We start from the raw sequence: 13,731 nt of genomic DNA, 5'->3' as shown, positions 1-13,731 counted from the left end.
AGGGGACTTAAAAGCTAAACAAAATGTGTGAAACAAAGAGGTAAAAAGCAGAGGCGGCTGGCTCACTACTGAGTGATGTGGAGGCCGGACAGGGGGAGGGGAAGAGAGGGAAAGTGCTCTGAAGTCTATGAATAGGGATGAGATTGGATCATTGGTGCTCAGTGTTCTCCAATCACAGCTCTGTTGAAGAAGGTGGAAGTGGAGTGATAAGACAGGTGAAAAGGAATACAAGAGAGAAGACAGAACAAATAATGGGGTAGGACGATGGGCTCCAAGAGGCAGAAGAAGGAGTGATTGAAAATAACCGCAAACAGGAGGAAAGGACTGATAAGTTTGAGTGTATGTGAAAAGGCTCTGCTGTACCACAAAGAAAAAAAAATCCATCATCTTGTTCCATGCACCTCTTTCTCTCAAGCTGGCCCTTAGTAATCACCTTCTTCACCCTCTCAACTGCTTCATCCTCGCCTCCTGTTCTGGTCTCATCCGCCCACTCTCATCCCCCCCGATCTCTGAGACACACAGGTGCTTATGAGGAGAGCGCTTAACCCCCCCTCTCCATGGATCAGCCCTGCCGAAGGTGTGTGCTGATGTGTAGAGAAATTCAGGGTATGAACAGAAGCCGCAGAGAATGTGCTCTGCTTTTCATCCCACAATTGGGCAAAAATTGGATATTGAGTGCAGGGGCGAGGCCCGCTGAGAAGGGATGAATGAAGATGAACTAATTTCAAACACCCACACACATGTAGAGGTATGAGATGGTCGATTTTATTGAAAATTGTGGGAGCTAGGCGGGTCTTGGGACAGAGGGAGATTTAGTGGACGCGTCCACCTGTGTCAGCTACTATAGAGAAGTCATCTATCATGGGTCAGTCATACCATGCAGAGTTACAGGCTGTGGGTGGTCATGATAAAGGACCACTTAATTCAAGTCGGACTGCTCCAGAGAAAAAAAGGCATCGAGATAATTGCATTCATTGCAAGAGCAGGAATGAAAAACTAGGTGATTATTTAGGGGTTTATATGGACACAAATATACATTTTACTGGGGGAAAAGTCCCATGAGGCTCAGAGTGTATTTTCATGCATTTAAATGCCTGTTGATCGCATGTTGTACTATCGCACTACTGAACTCTTACATATAGGAAAAGGAACTCCAGTTTGCACACACTGACCACTGAGACAGAATTAGTGATGAAACATTGAGTCACTTTATGGACTGATCGGTTACCGGGCTCGAAAACATGGCCAAAGACATGTAGTTTCTATTTTTAGGTGCAAAAAAGTTAAGAGACACTACTAAAACACCTGAGCCATCTGCAAAGCTGTCATTAGGTATATCCAAAAATACAGGTTACTCCATACAGCTATGGACTGTCAGTACCAGATGCTACAACTCCAAAAATTGTTTTCAGCACAGATGGAACCGAAAAGTTTGCACATGGATTCACCTGTTCCTGCTGTTTTTTATTTCTTGACGACTAACCTCTTTGTGTGTGGTGTAATAACTCAAGTTGTAAAGGTAAATATTTTACACATGCAAAAACAAAAATTTGAATTAGCTGAATAAATTCAATTAAATTCATGCATGTATCAGTCAGCCCTTGTTGGATAATAAGAAGCTAATCCACAAAAATACCAAACATTTTCTGGTGTTAACTTTTCAAATTATAATTTTGCAGTTTGTCTCTAATGTGATAAAATGAATATCTTGGGGTTTCAACCTGTTGGTCGGATGAAAATGAAAAATTATCTTTGTTTCTTGGCAGTTGGGATGGGTATTTTTCAGTATTTCATAAATAAAACTCATCTAAAAATTATGCAAATCATCTATTAAAATAACTGTCAGTGTAGCACACAGAATTCCTTTTTACAATTCTGTATAACCTCTCTTACTAAATATAAGATCTCACCCTTTTCTGTTTGTGATGGTAGTTAATGTGTTGATATGTCTTTGAAAAAATAATAGTCAGATAAATCCCTGCAATTGTAAAAGACATATCGGCCAGCACCTCAATAAACAAACTCCATTAAACCCAAGCTGAGCACATTCACATTCCAGCAAACAGCAAGCAATTACACATTTAGATGGCATACGTTGGCAATTAATACAGCAATCTACCTTAATGTCCCACCTCGGGATTTTGCAAACATCAATTATAAGAAATAAGAGAGCCTCTCAGATAAACAGCCTCGTGCTCTGCAGCAGTCACAGTGTGATATTAGCAATAAATAAATAAAAAAATCTCTAAGCTAATATGTTACATCTCCAAATCAAGCACCTCCAACAAATCATTTTCAAAGTGAGAGAAATTGTGGTGGTGGGTGTGAAAACTACCTGAGTCTTTGCAGCTGAACCAGCCTGTCTCTTTCTTATGGATTTATAAGGGAAAATTGTCAGGACTAATCAGACTGGTCCTTCCACATTATGCCAAAGCTTCTGGTCAATAACCACATACTGCCTCAACTATACCCATAAACCACCGGCTTTTATGGTCAATAGTTGGTCGACATCGTCCTTACTGCCCTGTCAGGGAGAAAAGACGTGGATTGAAAGCTTGGACAGGAAAGATTCGATAATCTGTTGTAGGGCTGCAGCTAACAATTATTGTCATTATTGATTAATCTGCCAGTTGTTTTCTCCATTAACCGTTTCATCCATCAAATGATGAGAAATATTGGAAAATGTCTGATATACTTTCCCACAATCCAAGGTGACATATTGGAATCGTTTTTTATCATATATGACACATTTGAGAACCAGGGACCAGCAAATGTTTTTTTTTTAGTTTGTGCTAGAAAACTGATGATGGGAATAGCTCCAGATTAATTTTCCATTGATTGATTTATCGATTACTCAACTCATCCCCTTCAGCGCTGGTCTATTGCAGCTGTTACGTGGATCGATGGATAAAGAAATTCCAATTAGTGCTTAATTATCTGACAGAAAATTCTGATAATCTATCAAATGATCATTTATCATAGTGAGGTTTTGCTGCTTTTCTCAGTTTTCTCCACCTGGAAGTTTAATATCTTAGGAGTTTGAACTGTTCATCAGAAAAAACTATATACATATATTCATAATTTAATATATTATTAAAGCCAATTTCTACGATGGTGATCGTGCTCACAGGCAGTTTTTACAGCTTTTGTTTACAAGCTGTTGGTCAGTGGTGTTTGGGCACTGAGTGGCTAAATCAACCATATTAGCAAAAAACAACAAAGATAACTTTTCTGCTACGGTTCAGAACAAAGTAAACAAACTGCAGGTCTGATTGCACCTCTAGCATACTGATATAATCTAAAATCCATTTTAAGTAAGCGGTACTAATGACTTGAATTGACTGGAATAAGATAAAACTCAATCTCAGCTGCTACTACAGAAGCCAAAGTTAATGACATAATCCTCCTTGTTGAGCTAAAGCTAACTAACCTTAGCGAAGGGTTACCTCAGGGTGAGGCTTTAAATGGTTTACTGACATCTCACGCTCACATGGTAAAATGTGTGTGTGTGTGTGTGTGTGTGTGTGCACATGCATTAAGGTCCAACTGAGCCACCATATGTCCACTACACACTTTCTGAACATCAAGAGGGAGAATAATGTATAAACCCCATAACCCACAAGTCCACTTAAAGTAAGTAACATGTTACAATCATGCTCCATTGTAATCATATATATATATATATATATATATATATATATATATTATATATTTTTTTTTTTTTTGGGTCTTATTTTTACCTTGGGTACAATCATGCCCTAATTTTACACTACACTTCCTGTAATGTTTAAACTAGCACCGTCAACATGCTGAATTAGCAACAGGGGAAACTTTATCATCATCATCAGCATTATCACTATTATTAACTGATGCTGTCATTTCTTCTGCGTTATCATTGATAACATCTACAATTACACCTATGGGTATTGCTATTATTATTGTCATCATAACAACCAGTCTGACAGTGTATGCAGTTCCTGGTCTCTCTCTCTTCTCTCTCCTCTCTCTCCCCCTCTCCCCTCTTTCTCCTATTTCTCTCCTTGGCAGATGGCCGCCCACACTGAGTCCAGTTCTGTCGGAGGTTTCTTCCTTTGTCCTCTCCACTCTCTCTAAGTGCTCACTCATTGTGGAAACTGCTGGGTTTCCCTCTAAAATATTGTAAGGTCTCGCTTACTCTGTAAATTGCTTTGAGATAATGTATGTTGTGATTTAGCTCAATACAAATAAAACTGAACTGGAATTTAAGAGGAACATATTTTTGTGATTTCTAAGTGGATTTATTGACATTTAAGCCGTAGTTGTAGCTACATCCTGAGAAAGTTTAAGTCAGACTGAATCTAAAAGTATGTTCTATGTGTTGTGCTCAGATTTGAGCCATTACTCAGAGAGGAAGGAATGTGATTTTTGGAGTAAATTAGGACAACTGGGCACTAAGGATTACTGTGTATCACAGCACAACACTGCATTTTGAAAAAGTTAAAATGAATAAAAAACTACATGCAAATGAAGTTCTCGTTTCAGTCAGAAAATGCTTAGTGCTTGTAAACATGACACAATGCCAAGTGCCTGCGCAGACAACCATTGTTATGCACACAACTATTTAAAATCAGACAGTTTTCTTCATCTGGCATGAACTCACTCTAACCTTTCTCTTTGTTATCTAAGAATTTAACAGGGGATCGACATCCAAAGACATTTCCACTGAATCAGACAAATTCGGAACAAAAAAATAAATAACTGAACCAAAATTCTATGTTGAAACATCAGCACTTTATGTCTAACAAAGACCAGTCTAATGACTGAGGCACCTAGACATCCTGTGAATCCAGCTGAATAATGCTCGGTTGATGAGACCTCGATAAGATTAAACCCAGACAAAAGATAAGGTAGACAACAGAGTTCAGAATATACTGAACTATTTTCTTTCAAAGTGAATGAACTTTCTCAACAGTGGAAAAAAAATGTCAAACTAATTTGGAGTATTTGACCTGGACTTGCACTGTGGATCTTGGCAAAAAAGAACAGTCGTAGTTTATTAAAACATGGACGCCCTGTCAGTGATTTAACACTGAAGACACAAAGGGAAATAATGAAAATAAGTGTGCTTTTAGTGTTTTACCTCTTTTTGTGTGTGTTTCATTCTATCAATATTTTTTGGTTTTTGTCTTTACATAAGGATCTTGTTTTGTGTATGTTATGTAACATGTTATGTATGTATAGTGTCACAGCGAGGCCCAAAAGCTCTGCAAACATCAGCATCAACTGATCTTCAGAGACTGTGTCCATGGCCCTGTCTTTCCAGTCAACAAAGGCTTTCAGGTGAGCCCACAGATTTCTTAGTGTCACCTCAGGAATGGCACAAGAAAAAGCTGAGGTGAACCCCTCACAGTCTTTGCTTGCGGTGGACCTCATTTTCTCCCACCTCCTCAAGTCCCTGTATCCCTGTAACTTTGAAGTCCAGCCAGCAAAGGGCTTTGAAAAAGCCTGCAATCTCCTCACCATGACCAGGCAGAGGATTAGCCAAGCCCTGCAGGACTGAGTGGAAAGAGGACGGAAGAGGGCTGGAGGAGGAGTGGCGCCATTTTCCACAAGGGCCATGTACCGCGCAAGCAGTTCTCCCTCCAGCCAGAGCTGTGGGGGATTAACAAGCTACTAAGGAAGCAGAGAACAGACCTCCAGCCCCTTTTTCATGAGTTCCACTGAAACCAATTTACAGCTGAGAACTGAGGGAGGCCGCTAATTCTCCCCATAGCTGCCTCCTGCTTCAACTCACAATCTTTGTTGTGCCACTCACAAAATCTGCTTTTGTGAGACGGCAGATGTTTTCAGGATGCCCGTGTCAAGGAGGCATGCACCTGCAAAGGTTGCAATTATTGATATGGGAACTTAGTTGACTCAAAAGTAACATTTCAATCTTCACAGAGTGGAGGAAAAGAAGCAGTTAAGCTCCTAATCTTACCATCAGACTTGATACGATCAGTCATGGGGGAAGTCACCCTGGAAAGTTAGTTTTCCCTTGTGAACCAAAACAAGATTATTCTTCTTTTATCCATTTTGAGCTCCAATATTTGCCTACACTCTGGGCTGTGAATATTTCATAAATCCTCTGTTTTCAATACATTTTCAAGCTGTGCACTCACTGGTTCACAAGCAAAATATAGTAAGAGAAGAGTATAATCAGCATATAATGCACTTATGAAGTGTATGCTGTCTAAATGTGTAAATGGAACAGCTAATGCAAAAATCTGTATTATCTTACGGAAACAGGCAAGGAGAAAGGTCCTTTATTTATTATCTTCTTTTACAAAGAGTAAGTGAATTCAGGGAGGTTATCAAGCAGTCATCAGTTGTGGTAGACTACTGAATAAACTGCTGACATGTTTCACTTAAGTACAACTAAGTCACCAAATCTACAGCATCTTAGGATACAATACAACAGCACTGTCAATAAGCAATAGCAAGTTAGCACACTGGTGACACCGAAACAACAGACCTTGATTTTTTTTTTTATTAAAGAGGCAGATCCATACACTGCTGCCTCCCCATCAGTGCTTTTCAAGTAATGGAGTCTTTTGTCTTATCTGTGACTGAAAGGAGCTTGAGGACTTTACCCTTCATCCCTTTGTTGTTACAGAGTCTCTTGTGGAAATGGAAGATTGGCCCATGAGCGTGGGTGTGAGAGGAAGAGCCAGGCGGCCGTGCGAGCACATCAGACTTGAGCAGTCTTAATAAAGCTTCCTTCTATCCACCCCAGAGATCTCCTCACCCCAATTATACGCCTGACACCCCTACCCTCCTCCATCTCCTCTTATTTCTCACACCCCCCTCCCACACCCCCACAACACACACACACATACACAACCTCACCATCCAGTTCCCAGCTCTGATCATGGTTCTCTCCCTTTGCTGTGCTCAAACCCCCGGAGGCCTGCACCATATCAGGCTGCTGGTGGCACTTGCTTGAACGTATCTCTTCTAATACTGACAAAAGATCACTACTGTTCAGCCACTGACTGTGCAAAACTAAAACTAACTTAACATAAACAAATAGTCCCATTTCTTTCAACAATCCATCAGAGAGCCCCGGTCTGGCCAAGTGATTTCATTAGCACTTTATTTTTAAACATTTAATCAGGACATTATTTGTGGGAGTAATGTCACCTAATCCACATAACCCAGTAAAAAAAACACACACACACACACACACACACAGTGATGTGCCAACCTGTGGAGGCATGCCTAAAAGGTTCTCTGAAACACTGAAATTATCCCAAGATCAGGTCTGACAACTCTTTTCCCATGATCACCAAACCAGCGCCTGAGACTGGATGTTCACACAGTTTCAGCCCATTTCAATGGGAGAACCAAAGCTGAAAAAATTAGTTGATTAATTAATCAGTCAACTGACAGAAAATTATTTGCAACAGCTGTGGTAATTGATTATCATCTAAGTCATTTCACAAATAAAAATGCAAGAAATTCAGTGGTTCCAGCTATTTGCAGGTTTTCTTAGTCCTCTATGATCGTAAACTGATTAAGCTTGGGCTTTGAACTGCTGGTTGGACAAAACAAGCAATTTGCATATGATAATTTGGGCTTTGGAAAACATATTTCAGTATTTTCTGACATTTTATGCACCAACTGACTGAAATGAATCGATTAGCCTAGAAAATGATTGTCAGATTAATTCATAATGAAAATAATGTTAATTGAAGTTAGAGAACAATGCCAGTCAAACAAATTCTCACAGAGAACCTCAGAAATTGCCGGGGTGTTAATTGTCTTCTATCTGCAGAGCAGGTTTGTAGAAGAAAGAACAAGATTAATAACAACTGCAGGAAAAGATTTCAAAACACAATGTTTAATGGGTTATAGAAGGTGGATGCTGACATCTGATAGTTACCAAGTCCTCATGCTTGGAGAGCCAATCATGACATAATGAAGCAAATGTGAAACACACTCTCAACTGATGTTTCCAGCAACAATTTCTCCCGGTCTTTTTAACTGGTCTGAATACCAGAAAAGGTAAACTCTGGAAAACAAAGCTGAAAACAAACGCAACCTGAATATTTTGACTTCCCTTCAACGTCAAATTCTCAGACTCGGCAGGGTGATAGGTTACCAGAACTCTCCCCAGTTAATAAAGGCTTTGTGAATTCATCTTGTTTACAAGCCATGGTTCCCCTGCAGTCGAACAGTAAGAACCAAAAACAAAACCAATTTAGAATGTGCCATGAAAGCTTAACTTCTCTGATGAGGTGAACAACAAAGAAAACAAACTGTATGCGCGATCACACCCTAATGAAACACAGTAACATCTCTGCACACAAACAAGTCTGGCAACAAACCTGCTCCAAAGACACACAGAACTGCCACTCCTGCTGTGTTGTCGATCATCACTTGTTTTTGAGACGTTTTTGCTGCTTTTACCTTCAGATGCTTTCAAGGTCACAGCAGGCCTGCATCTGGCCAGCCATCTGTTTCCAGCCATCCCATGGGGCGTCCTGTCATCAGCACTCCTTGGCCCTGTCCTCTACTGTCCACGTTCAAGCTCAGTGGGGATATGACCAGCCAGACACAATAGCTCCTGAAGTGATCCTACAGGTCTCTGACGCATTTCTGCATTTCCCTTTCAACTACCTGACAACGTCACAACAGAACTCACCTCACTAGAAAACCTCAACCAGGTGCATATGATTCGTCTGAAGCCAACATACACACCAATCAGTCAACATTGTAAGTGGTCTAATTTATTTATGTAGCTCAAAATCACAAGTTTGTTACACAGGCTTCACAATGTGCTATCGCATCTGTACACCTTATAGCCTACGATCCTTGAATCAGATCAGGAAAAACTGAAAGCCAAAGCCCGTAATCTGGAAATGTATGATAATGTATAAAGCTCATGAAGAGTGACAGAGAATTCCTCTGCAACAGGTAGAGAACAGGGTAGAGGGCAGGACAGGGCAACAATGTAAAGAAACAAAAACAAATATACACTACTATGAACTACAAGCAAAGCTAGCAACCTACTGCAAACACAGAATTATACTTTACAACCAATGAATGCAAACTAAGAGTTACATATATGAGCAGATAAATAAACCACCAAGAACTTCATATATTAACTAAATGTTGTGTGTATAAAATTGTGCCTACACTGTGGTAATAATAAGTAATCTAAGAGCGTACTCACACTCAGGATAACACATTTTTAGGTATTATTTTAAGAGTTTAATTAAAGGCAACTATTCTTCATCAGTATGTGACACCACCTTCACCTTCTGAGCATCACCAGCTTTAAACCAGAGAGGAGCACAGGTGTCTCTCATATGAAAAAACAGTATGAAATCGTTTTGGCAGAAAATAAAGACAAGTCTTCATGTGAAACCCCATCGCACACAGTACACATGAAAATATGTTAATACAGCATTTAATGAAGAGTGAGCACAAAGCTTCCACTACCCTCAGCTCAGTCCATTCACAGCAGTGCCTATGGAGTCATTGTACGAGCTGATCTTAACTAAGATTGTGTTTGGATTGGCAATCAAACTCTTCATAAGATTATTTAAAAGCTAATTCCTAACATTTGATTAAAAGAGGTTTTTTGCTGCTTCTTGCACTTTAATTTTTATCCTCCTGTGCCTCTTTTAGGTTATATTATATTTTTTAATCTTTTGTCTCTTCTTCACTCTTGTTTTGTTTTCACTGCTGTAACAAGTGAATTCCCATTTATCCCACATGTGGGATAAATAAAGTCTTATCTTATCTTATCTGAAATGAGTAGATAAGTAATAGAGTGGACGGTATTGAATTTAAGAAGCTGCTTCATCCATTAATTAAGTGGTCTCTATAGACATCTCTTTAAAGTATACCTTACTCTGTTGCATCACATCCAACTCAGTCTAAATACTGTATGTGAGAGATCAGTGAACAGAGAGTTCCATCCTTCCCAAATCAAATATTCTTCATCTTTTAATTACACAGGATCCACTTTAAAAAGAAACGGCATTCCTTACCTCCACTTTCAAACAGTCTGACTGCAGCGATCCTCTGAGCAGGTAGATACCAGCACCAGCTTGGTACAGGCTTCAGAGAGCACCTGTCAGTGTATCTGTGAATGAAAAATAAGAGATGACTGTTACATCTGTGTCTGTCTAAGATATAATGCAGGACAGCTTGCAGAGATGCAACATAAGCCTCTATGAGCAGTCAGAGCAATCATGTTATATTTCCCTTCAAAGAAGTCTAAAAGTCCAAACTGTGAATAACAATGACAGACCATTAATGCTGGATATACTCTTCACTTTCATCAGGGAAACGCCAAAACGTGGAATAAAAAATGTGAAACAAGTTGCTTTGAACTCTGGGGAAGAGACACTGTTGGTGATGTTTGCGTGACAACAGGTTGTTTTTGCAGAATCTTTAGACAAATCCCAGATCTCAAACTAGCCAAATCCGATGATGGCATCTCAGCTCACAATGTGCTCTGACAATCTGCTCCCAGGAAAACGTCTTCACCTTGCCAGCTCATAAACCTTAACAGAGCCTCACATGATATCACAAAAAAGCATGTCATCTGCAAGCTGATAATGTGAAATGTCTGAATAATTGACAACTACACTGGGCTTGATAAGCAATTCTGCCTGCAGAAGCCGACTCCTGAACATATAGCAAATGTATTTAATTTTCTGCTCCATACAGCCACTGCTGATTAGTTTTCAATTGAACATTAAGCATAAAAAAGTAATCAGAAATTCAATCTCACGTGTAATCTCAGAAGAGTTTATGTGCCAAATTCAAATCATACTTTTTTATAATTTTAGAAATCCATTAACCTGGCCATTGTTCTGGAAAATCTTTGAATTCTGAAGTTTCTTTGCAGCTGAACCTGAAGATAGTTGGCCATAACTGTCTGTTAAGCTTTTTGGAAATGCTGTGAAATCTAATGACCTAGTTGGATCCTGACCTGCACAAAGACTAATTCTGACAAACGGAGATGATGGAGGTTTTGACCTCAAGCCCAGCACATTTCAAGCAGCAGAGCCCAGGAAGACTTGCAGAGGCAGCATCCTCTGGATTAGCGAGCACACCAGCTGGCAGCCACATGCTGATGATGGTTCAGTTAAGGTTAAGGAAAAGCCAGCTCGCCAGCTTATTTTTCCCTCTTCCACATTCTCAAGTTCTCTTTGTTTTGACAAAACGACCACAAGCCCCGGATGGAAAGTACAACTGCTGTGTTGTGTATCAATAACAGCCTATCCTGTGTAGCATGATATCATTGGGCATGTGGTCATTATTTTCTTGTCTCAGTGGTATAGTGTGAAATGTTGATTGACACTGTGAGGGAATTTTCCTTTGTCTGTGTTCACAATTCATAGGAACTCTAACAGACCAACTCAGTGTATTCCCTGGGAAAAACACATAACATCAAAAAGGTTGATAAGGCCAAGTGGAAAACAAATTCCAGTGCAGGCTCAACAAAGGTTCCAGACTATCTCTGAGGCACTTTAGGTTCCCAGACTACAAATTGCCCCTAAATGCATCTTGACTAATTTAGTAGAGTGTTTATGCTTTACAGCAGAAGGGCTTTGGTAATGTAGATCAGCTGGCCATCTGCTAGAATCATGCCAACATGTCCTCCATCATTTTTGATTGATACAATTTAGATGACACGAAACAGGAGACAATTAAACTCTTGGAGAAGTCCAACTATGCCAGTGTCACAAGTCAGTAGTACAGTGCGGTCACTGGTGCTAACACGGGAAATCAAAACTGCTCTGTAGCACCTCTGTTTGCAGGTCAAATAATCAGGTACCTTTATAATCATGGACAAAAGGCTAAAAACAAAATCCTGACCAGTGAAGAGAATGAGAACAGGAGAAATTATTCCCTGGCCAGAGTATTCCAGTCTCGCCCAGGCTCCAAATCAACTCCTGACGAAATGCATAAACATTATCCTGCGATGTGAACAATTTCAAAACCACAACTTGGAGACACAACTGAAAAGAGTAATCAAATCAATGCTTGGCCTCTCAACCCTTGGACCATACATCTGATTCCCTTGTTTGCTTGTGCTACCTCAAGCTCTTAGCTTACGTAATCTGCTGAATCGCTTACGGACGCATCGAGTCTTCAAACCTCACACTGGTAGAATGACTCTTTTATTGATTCAGTAAATAGATACAAAACAGTGGGACTGGAGATGATACCACAACGTCTCTGGTTATGTCAGCTCCAATTACCAATGCAAGAACACACAACATGTGTTCAAAGGAATGCAGGGAAGGAATGATTAGCCCTGTGTCAGAAGGCACTTGCTAATAACTGTTCATCTGAGTAAGTTAAAAGTACCAGCTGGGTGGGGTTAGCAAGGTGAACAGAAGGCTAGAGGGAAGGATATCTTCAAAAAATCTGACTCTCCACTTCCATGCATGCTCTCCACTGCAACTTGTTAATACTGCCCTAGCAGCAGTTTGATTATTCAACTGAGCCCACTATAAGAAGATTTAGTCACTCATCATCCCAGATTCAAGCTCCAGGGTGCCTGATCTGGTCTGAGCATCAACGTTAGAAGCCTCTTGAGATCATCCAGAGTTCAAATCCATTACAATGGTGGACTGGTCAGCCATTTTACAATAACTTTTTTCCTGCCACCTTTCTCCCTAACTCTTATTTCTTCATTTTCTTTCCAGACAAGGCTTAATGAAACAGTCAGTCTTTGGTAACAGGAATATTACTTGGTTGCTATGGGTCTCTTTGTTACTTGTTGCTTGAGATGTCAAAATTGGAGGTTTTAATTTAACTAAAAGTTCTTTGATTGAGTAGTTTTTCTTTTTTCGTTTTCTATTCAGGGGTTCAGTGAAAGGGCATAATGACATCTCTGAAATTTGGTGCTTCTTCAAGCATAAACAAGTCAGCGTCAAATATCACAACCACCCTAATAGGAAATATTCAGGTCTGAGGGTGATGATGCGTTCTCTGTTTCAGTCTTATTTGTGACCTTTTTCTATTTCACTTGAGGAGATGGAAGACATTTAAATGGCATAATACCATTGCAGATACTGGACGAACTTTTTATTTATAATTACAGTTGTCCTCTGGAAATACATCAAAATTAGTGTGAGCCCTACATGGCTGCTCAAATATCATGTCGTATCAGCAGTACAGAAAAAGTCAAATCTCTGAGCACTACTGGGAAAACACTATATTTCATAATTTAGCTTCTTAGCTGGCTGAAAGTGAAACAGTGACCTCAAAAGAAGATTGAGGTTAAGTTCAACACTCAATACAGTACTCTGGAGAGAAATAAATGGCAATAAATATGACTACAAAGGCACAAAACAAGGAATTGTTTTTTTCTCTTCCATTGTTTTTACTTATTTCTCTTTGTAATTTATAATGACATTATAATTCCTTATTTATATACTTTCTTTTTTTCCGTTGCATTAGTCCTCTGTTGTTTTACTGTTTACTTATATAATTTGCCTGTGATATTAGTCTTTTAGTTTGAAGGAAAGTTAAGTCTGTCACTACTTAGGGTCCTATTTTTATGTATCTGGGCATCATTATTTATGGTTGCATTGATATATGATATATACCAAAGTAATTGATTTGATCTGGGAGACTATGGCATTGGTACCACAAAGTCTCAAGGCACAAGCACTGAGGTTAATTTAGAGGTAAAACCAAGAACGGTCATTACATCTGAAATCAGTAATAATCAGTCTG

At 39.5% G+C, this 13,731-nt stretch overlaps 1 protein-coding gene across 3 annotated transcripts in view; it reads right to left on the bottom strand.

Annotated features, from left to right (window-relative positions):
- The window catches only part of sema6e (sema domain, transmembrane domain (TM), and cytoplasmic domain, (semaphorin) 6E), a 141,921-nt gene that overhangs the window by 114,937 nt on the left and 13,253 nt on the right, over nucleotides 1–13,731 (bottom strand). For all 3 annotated transcript variants that reach the window (XM_018676102.2, XM_018676106.2, XM_018676107.2), the window contains exon 2: nucleotides 10,020–10,114. The gene's annotated coding sequence lies outside the window, so the exon portion shown is untranslated. The remainder of the gene's footprint in view (nucleotides 1–10,019; nucleotides 10,115–13,731) is intronic.

Source organism: Lates calcarifer, linkage group LG15 (assembly GCF_001640805.2).
Source record: "Lates calcarifer isolate ASB-BC8 linkage group LG15, TLL_Latcal_v3, whole genome shotgun sequence".
Taxonomy (NCBI): domain Eukaryota; kingdom Metazoa; phylum Chordata; class Actinopteri; family Centropomidae; genus Lates; species Lates calcarifer.
The sequence above is the reverse complement of the archived record's forward strand: the minus strand, read 5'-3'. Positions and strand labels throughout refer to the sequence as shown.